The sequence below is a fragment of the Cynocephalus volans genome, chromosome 6 (assembly GCF_027409185.1).
Source record: "Cynocephalus volans isolate mCynVol1 chromosome 6, mCynVol1.pri, whole genome shotgun sequence".
Classification (NCBI taxonomy): Eukaryota; Metazoa; Chordata; class Mammalia; order Dermoptera; family Cynocephalidae; genus Cynocephalus; species Cynocephalus volans.
This window is the reverse complement of record NC_084465.1, coordinates 8,244,515-8,251,488: the sequence shown is the minus strand read 5'-3', so window position 1 is coordinate 8,251,488 and position 6,974 is coordinate 8,244,515. Positions and strand designations below refer to the sequence as shown.

At 48.4% G+C, this 6,974-nt stretch overlaps 1 long non-coding RNA gene across 1 annotated transcript; it reads left to right on the top strand.

Annotated features, from left to right (window-relative positions):
- Positions 1–204: 204 nt before the first annotated feature.
- LOC134381236 (uncharacterized) lies at positions 205–6,113 on the top strand. Its single transcript, XR_010023922.1, has 5 exons — positions 205–279; positions 3,906–3,977; positions 4,262–4,441; positions 5,519–5,671; positions 5,791–6,113. It is a non-coding gene; the product is annotated as an uncharacterized LOC134381236 (long non-coding RNA).
- Positions 6,114–6,974: the final 861 nt, after the last annotated feature.

The window sequence follows — 6,974 nt, the reverse complement described above, 5'->3', positions numbered from 1 at the left end:
AAGTGCTCAGAATTACTACCCAACTCCTTCCCCTAATTCATACTCTAGAAACCCCCCAATTAGTCTGTGCAGGGCAGGAGCTGATCTTTCAGTCTCCCCTCCAGGTCTGCAGGAAATAAACAGGAAATAAACTCTCTGACGTGGTGAGTGTTTGGCTGGGAGTCCTTTAATACCTTTGTCTCGCTGACCTAACAGCTTCCTCTCTGCTTCTCCTTCTCAATATCCTCGCTTAGCACTGCCTGAGAAAGCAGAGAAGGGCGCAGGACCCAGATTTTGCAGGTGAGAAAATAGGGCACGTATGGGAAGGGGTGCGATTTAGTGGGAAGGGGTGCAATTTAGTGGGAAGGGGTGTGATTAAGTGGGGAGGGGACTTCGCCCCTGGGTCTCTATCTTAAACCTCCCGGCAAACTTTTTCTCAGAATATATTTCTTGTTGGTTCCTGTTTCCTGTCTTTGCTGATCTTGGGTTATAATCTGTTTTGAAAGCCAAGTCGTAGAAATTAATGCCGCTTTCAGGGTTTGCTGTTCAGAGGATACTTCTTTAACAAAGGAATGATTTTTCTCAGTGGTTATAGAATTATAAATAAACTTGACTCTTCCAGGGATAGAATTGGGTGAGTGGACACATTAGCTCTAGCCGAGCTGGTGGGGAGGAAAACATTGGGATATGTAAGGGGCACAGCTCAGCATGTGTCCCCCAGAGCCAGGGCACAGGTCGGGATTGGAGGCTCTGCAGTCTGAGGCCTTGTTACCTGGATAACTGCCCATTTAGAGCTGCTCCCAAGGGAAACTGCCTCCTCGGGGACAGTCCCTTCCTGGGCTCACCCAGAGTCAAGCTCCTTTTAGGAGGTTGGAGCAGGGAGATGCCATCTTGTGTGACTTTCCGCAGTTCAGGAGAAGCTGGGGACCGTGGTGGATACTTGTTTTTTAGGCAGAGGGAGAACTCAGCCATCCGAGTCACCACCTACAGAAGCACAGTCAACTGGTTTGGCATCTGAATTAGAATCAATAGAGAAGCATTCACGAGACCATGTGCTGGACAGAGGACCTTCAGAAACTCCCAGAGACCCTCTCTTTTCCTATTGCTAGTATTCTGTCCCCTCTCCTAATACCAATCACCAAGACCAACTTCGTGGACAAAGCTGATTTTTTAAAGTTCTATTATCTCTCTTCGCAGTTTATAGAAAGTTGTTTCCTACTCCTTATTTTTAAAGGATAAAGAAACAATCCTTCTTTCAGAAGAGGTGTCTGCTTTCTCTTTTTAAAAAAATTCATTTTATTTATTGAATCAAAATCGACTATACATATTTTGGGGTTGAACACTGAGATATGCTGATTAAATCAACATTACTAGCATATATATTGGTACAAAGCGTAATTATTCTTTATGCCCCTTGTCCAATCTCTCCCCTTCCCCCACTCCCTTCCCCTCTCCCCCCTCTAATTGTCCTAGATTTCTTCTCTCCTTCTGAAAGAATAATGGTTACTCTGTTCATTTGTTGCCTAGAGGACCTGTCCAATGCTGAGAGGTGTGATCAGGTCCCCACTATTATCATAGAGCAGATGCTTCTTCTGTCACTCTGAAATGGGTTTTGTGGAGAGAGACATCCTCTTCTTTTCTTTGTCTCTGCTGGTGACTCTGCTTGTGTCAATGCACTCCAGTGGCTGGCGGTCCATCTGCGCGGTGGCTGTGGCGTCTAGCCGCTTTTGCAGCAGCCATGGTTATTGTGGTGGCTGTGGACGGCCACCCACATGGAGGTGATGTTTTTGGTATGTTCCTTGGCACTGGGGGTATGCCTGCTTGTGGGGTGTGTTTGGTTCCCTTCTCTATGCCTCTGGTCCCTGGGCAGGCCCCAAGGCTCTGGTACCATGTGCCTAGATGTGGGAGAGGGGTCCAGTCCCCTTCTCCATATCCTGGATCCCTGGGCGGGCCCCGAGGTGCTGGCATTTTGTGCCTGGTGTGGGAGAAGGGTCTGGTCCCTGGCTCCATACCTTAGGTAACTGGGCGGGACCTGAGGCACTGGTTTGGTGTACCAGGTTGTGGGAGAGAGGGCCAGTCCCCTTCTCCATGCCTCAGGTCCCCAGGCAGAGCCTGAGGCACTGGTGTGGTGTGCCTGGTTGTGGGGGAGAGGTCCGGTCCCCTTCTCCGTGCCCTGTGTCCCTGGGTGGGCTCTGAGGTCCTGGCATGGTGTGCCTGGTTGTGGCAGAGAGGACCAGTTCCGTTCTCCACACCTCGGTTCTGCAGGCGGGCCCTCAAGCGCTGGCTCAGTGTGCCTGGATGTGGGAGAGAGGTCAGTTCCACTTCTCCTTGCCTTCGGTCCCTGGGCAGGCCCCAAGGTGCTGGCGTGGTGTGCCTGGTGAAGTGTCTACTTTCTAACAGTGTTTCATGTTTGTATTTTATTTGATGGCTTCTTATCTGGTGACCTTGTCCTTAACAACTAGTATTTTCAGCCTGTCCTGGCAAAAGTCTGTTCCAATAAGAGTTCTTTAAACATCTTTCTCCATTGCAAAACATTCGTAGGTAGCAATGAAAGAAGACATTAAAAATTAATATCATCTTTCTATGACAGTAAGCATTGATTAATAAGAAAAGAATTGTCACTTTCACATATCAAGTATAAACTGGACATAAATGATCAATCCAAGAGAGGCAAGAAACAGGGGGATTGTTTATCAATTTATTTATTCAAAAAATATTTATTGAGAGTTACTTTTTGCTCAGTATTGTGCTTGTCCTCCAGTAATAAAGAGAAATACAAGACATATATGGTCGTCCCATCACAAAGCTTGTAGTCTAAAGGGAGATAATAAGAAATTGGACAAAGAATGTCCTACTGTAATTTGTATTCTGTAAGAACCTGCTGGGTGTGATGAGAGCCAGAAGCAAGTGGGCCAGAGCAGAGCTGGTACTATTGGGGGACAGGTGCTGGGGGACAGGTGCAGGAGAAGATTTTTGTAGAGAGGAGAGGCCCGAGGGCTGAGCAGGAATGTGCTGGGCACTGAGTGGGTGGGAGAGCTCCAGGGCGAGGGAACAGTTCTGCAAAGGTCGTGATGTTGGGAGGAACGTAGAGGATGTGAGGAGCACTGAGGTGGCCAGTGTGGCTTAAGCCTTACAGGAGAGATGGTAGTGGACTGTGCAGAGTGTCGGGGACCATTGTAAGGGTTTCAACTGTTTCCTAAATGCCATAGGAAGCCACTAGGGCATCTAACAAGGAAAACATAAAATGTTAATTTGAAAACAACATCTGAATGTAGAGTAGAAAAGGAAAGGAAGGTGAGATGGTCCATTAGGAGCCTGTTGCATTCACTGTGAACAAATGGCAGTGGATTGGATTGGCATGAAGATGGAGAAAAATGGATAATTTTCAGTTTCTGGAAGTAGAGTCAATAGGATTTGGTGATGGGCTGGTGAAACTGAGGAAAGAAGAATTGTAGATGACCCCAAGGTTCTGCAGGAGCACCTGGCTGGGTGGTGATGCATCTGCTGCGATGGGGAATCATGGCTGGGGAGGAGTCCAAGGCTTCTGGCCAAGCGCTGCTTGAGATGCCAGGACACGGCGCCATGGAGAAGTTGGGTGCGATGTGAGAGGTGGGAACTCTGAAGGGTGTAGGCCACAGACTTCGTATCAAAGGCATCACAGCAATGATTTGATGGGTCATTGAGGAGGGGAAGGGGCCAGAGCCAGTGTCGAGGAAGGACTGGTAGCATTTATGATTGTGTAAACAAATAAAAAGGAATAATCTGAAAATGAGACGAAATGGAGAGCTGAGGAAATGAGGTAAGAGAGACCAGACTGGAAAGTTTATGGCAAAAAGGAAAGTGGAAATTGTTGGCTACAGGAGGTCGGGGATTCCAGTGACTCTCCATCTTTCTAAAGTGACATGAATATGTTTCTCTATCTACAGACATTCAGACTTCCAGGGCTGCCCAACACAGTGGCACGAGTTCCAGCCCCGGCAATCCAGGGATCCGCCTCGGTGAGTGGGGGTTCAGGCTCCGCTCCCAGAGTGCAGGGAGGAGGGTGGGCAGGGGAGGTGGGCGGGGGGCTCCTCCCGTCCAGAAAGCCAGAGCCCACTGGAGCAAGTCAAAAGCATTCCCAGCCCCGTTTTCCATTGTCTCTGCATTTACCACCCTGTACCATTGCTCTCGACTACACGTTCTCCTCATGATGTGTCCGTAACAGCTCAATGGAGGAGAGATCGAAATACCCTCTGACGGATTCAGGCCTCTGCACAATTTATTATTTCCTTCTTGTTCCAAGGTGGACGCACCAGAACAGCTGGTTGTAGCCACTCTGGCTGTTTCTCTGCCCCTCTCTTCAGCCTGGGGGTGAATCGGGAAGGAGCAGTGTGGGAGTAACTGATCCCTCATCCACGTTCCTAGTTTTCCTACTCCTGGTGGCTTCACTATACCCAGCAAATTAAGGAGGCGGACTCACCTGGTATGTCACCTCGCCCTCCCTGAACTTCCTTACCCTCAGAAATTGGCTATGTCACTTAAGCTTTTGCTGGTGTAGCAAATGATCCCACAACTGAGTAGCTTAAAGTATCAACCATCAGTTCTGTGTCAGCTTGGGCAGCTCGGAGAGTCTCAGGCACACGTTCATGAGCCTGCGGTAAGCTGGTGGTTCCTAGGCCACTGGATGATCTTGCACAGGTCTCCAGACGCGTCTGGTAGTTAGCAGGCTCTTGGGCAGGCCAGGGTGACAGGAATAATGGGCTTTGTTATCATGGCGTAAAGGGCTGGTCCAGGCTTCTTCACAAGGCAGCTGCAGGCGGAACAGAAGGAGAAGGGACGCCACGGCACGTGCACACTTTTGCAGTTTCTGCTTGCATCGTGGTTTCTACTGTCCTATTGTCCAGAGCAAGCCACGTGGCCACCCAGATTCAGGGGTCAGAGAGAGAGAGCCGGCATCTTGATGGGTGGAGCTGCAAATCCACATCCCAGAGAGGCGTACAGGAATGGGAATAATTTGTGGCTCAGTTTGCAGTCTGCCCCACGGGTTGTCATCCATTTACTACCAACATTGGAAAGTTGGAGGCATGTTGGAGGTGGCCTTTGGTGCTTTTTCATTTCACCTGCCATGATTTTCTTACTCCCCCTCCCTGTGGCCAACCAGTGCTCTCTAGACATACTTAGCATGGGGTCTTCCACTGTGACGCTAACTCATTAATAATGTGAACTCACACCCACGTTTTTCCTCAGATAATCTTAGCCTTTCTTTGTCCAATATTCTCAGTCATACAACTTTATAAATATACGTCTTTTTGTCCCAGGATTCTGGTTATCAAATGTGGAAAACAGTGCCTTAAGGAAAGTGATGGGTTATATAAATCACCTGCCTACCTTCTTAATGGGAAGAAAAGTTCCATTTTGAATGCAAATTGGAAAAGTAAATCTCCCTCTGCCGATGCCCCAAAGTCAGATTATGTGTTACTTTCTTCTAAACCTTGTTAGGAAAAGCTGTCAGCAGCAGCTCATGGTCCTCTTGTGAAACCACTTGTTTCCTCCTCTGCAGGCTCCATAACTACAAAAGGGCACAGTGAGGAGCTCCAGGGAATCCTGAAAAGAGAGACCAGTCACAGGAGGTTGAGGTCAGGTAGTTGCCCAAGCACTGCAAGGTGGACATCAGGCCCAGAGGGCTTCCCTTGGACTTCTTGTGAGTGCAGAGGTGATGCAGGGGGAAGCCCACAGCCAGCAACAGAGACAGTGTGGGGACGGCTGGGGGCTCTGGGGGAAACTGCTGCAGTAGATTCTAACACTGTGGCATTTGTTTTCTTGATGTATCAGGGCCTGGAGAACAAGACCCCAGAAATTCCCAACGGGTCCAGTGCATCGTGACCGAGAAGAAAGGAGAATGTCACACCAATAAGATGTACCAAAGGTCCGATGAGGAGATTCAGAAACAAATCCAAGAGCATTACAGGGCAGAGCTGGAGAGACAGAAAGCGTAGACCCAGGGGAGTTTGAAAAGACGATCAGAAACCTGGAAGATAACCTGAAGTAGAAGGGGAGAAGGGAGGAAATTGGGAAGATGTGGGAGGAAAACGAGGTGGAGAAGAGGCGGGAGGAAAATGAGGCAGAGAGGAGGTGGGAGGAAAGGCAGGAGAGGAGTTGGGAGGAAAGGCAGGAGAGGAGGTGGGAGGAAATGCAGGAGAGGAGGTGGGAGGAAAGGCAGGAGAGGAGGTGGGAGGAAAGGCAGGAGAGGAGGTGGGAGGAAAACGGGGAGGAGAGGAATTTTGAGGAAAGGCAGGAGAGGAGGTGGGAGGAAAGGCAGGAGAGGAGGTGGGAGGAAAACGAGGAGGAGAGGAATTTTGAGGAAAGGCAGGAGAGGAGGTGGGAGGAAACAAACACCAACTTTTCTTCAAGACAGCAGAATGGCGGAAGTAAAGCTGAGTCCAACACAGCTGAAGTAAAATGGATGACCGCTCTTTCTTTCTTTCTCTTATTTACTCTTGTCCTTTTGCATATATAAAAATTAAGGAAAATCCATCAGTGTTTCCTGCATATTGATTCTCTGTTATCCTTGTCCCACAGGACCATTCTCCAAGGTCAGAGTGCTCTAGTTTCTGTCTCTCAGGCTCCCAGGACTGAACATAGTAAAGCTTACTATTGGCAATTGGTAGATATATGACTGACTTAGCAGGAGAAAGACAAATTCTCAATTTGTGAAACTCTAGAGCAGAAAGTGTTGATACTTGCTCCCTTCCAAATGCTTGCTCCGACACACAAAGAAAAGGAATACAAGAGACCACAGACATGACTCAAGCTACATCTTGCTATCAGTAGTAATATTTTCTCCTGTGGATTCTTCCTAGATTGGTACATAATCTCCCCTTGTAGCTTCTACTCACTCATTTTTGCCTTTAGGACCACAGTGATCATCTTACCCATATGGCTTGTTAGAAAGTTCCATTCTATGTTTGTATTCGGTAGTCTTATAGATGGAAATGCTTGCAGCTTCCTTCTACATA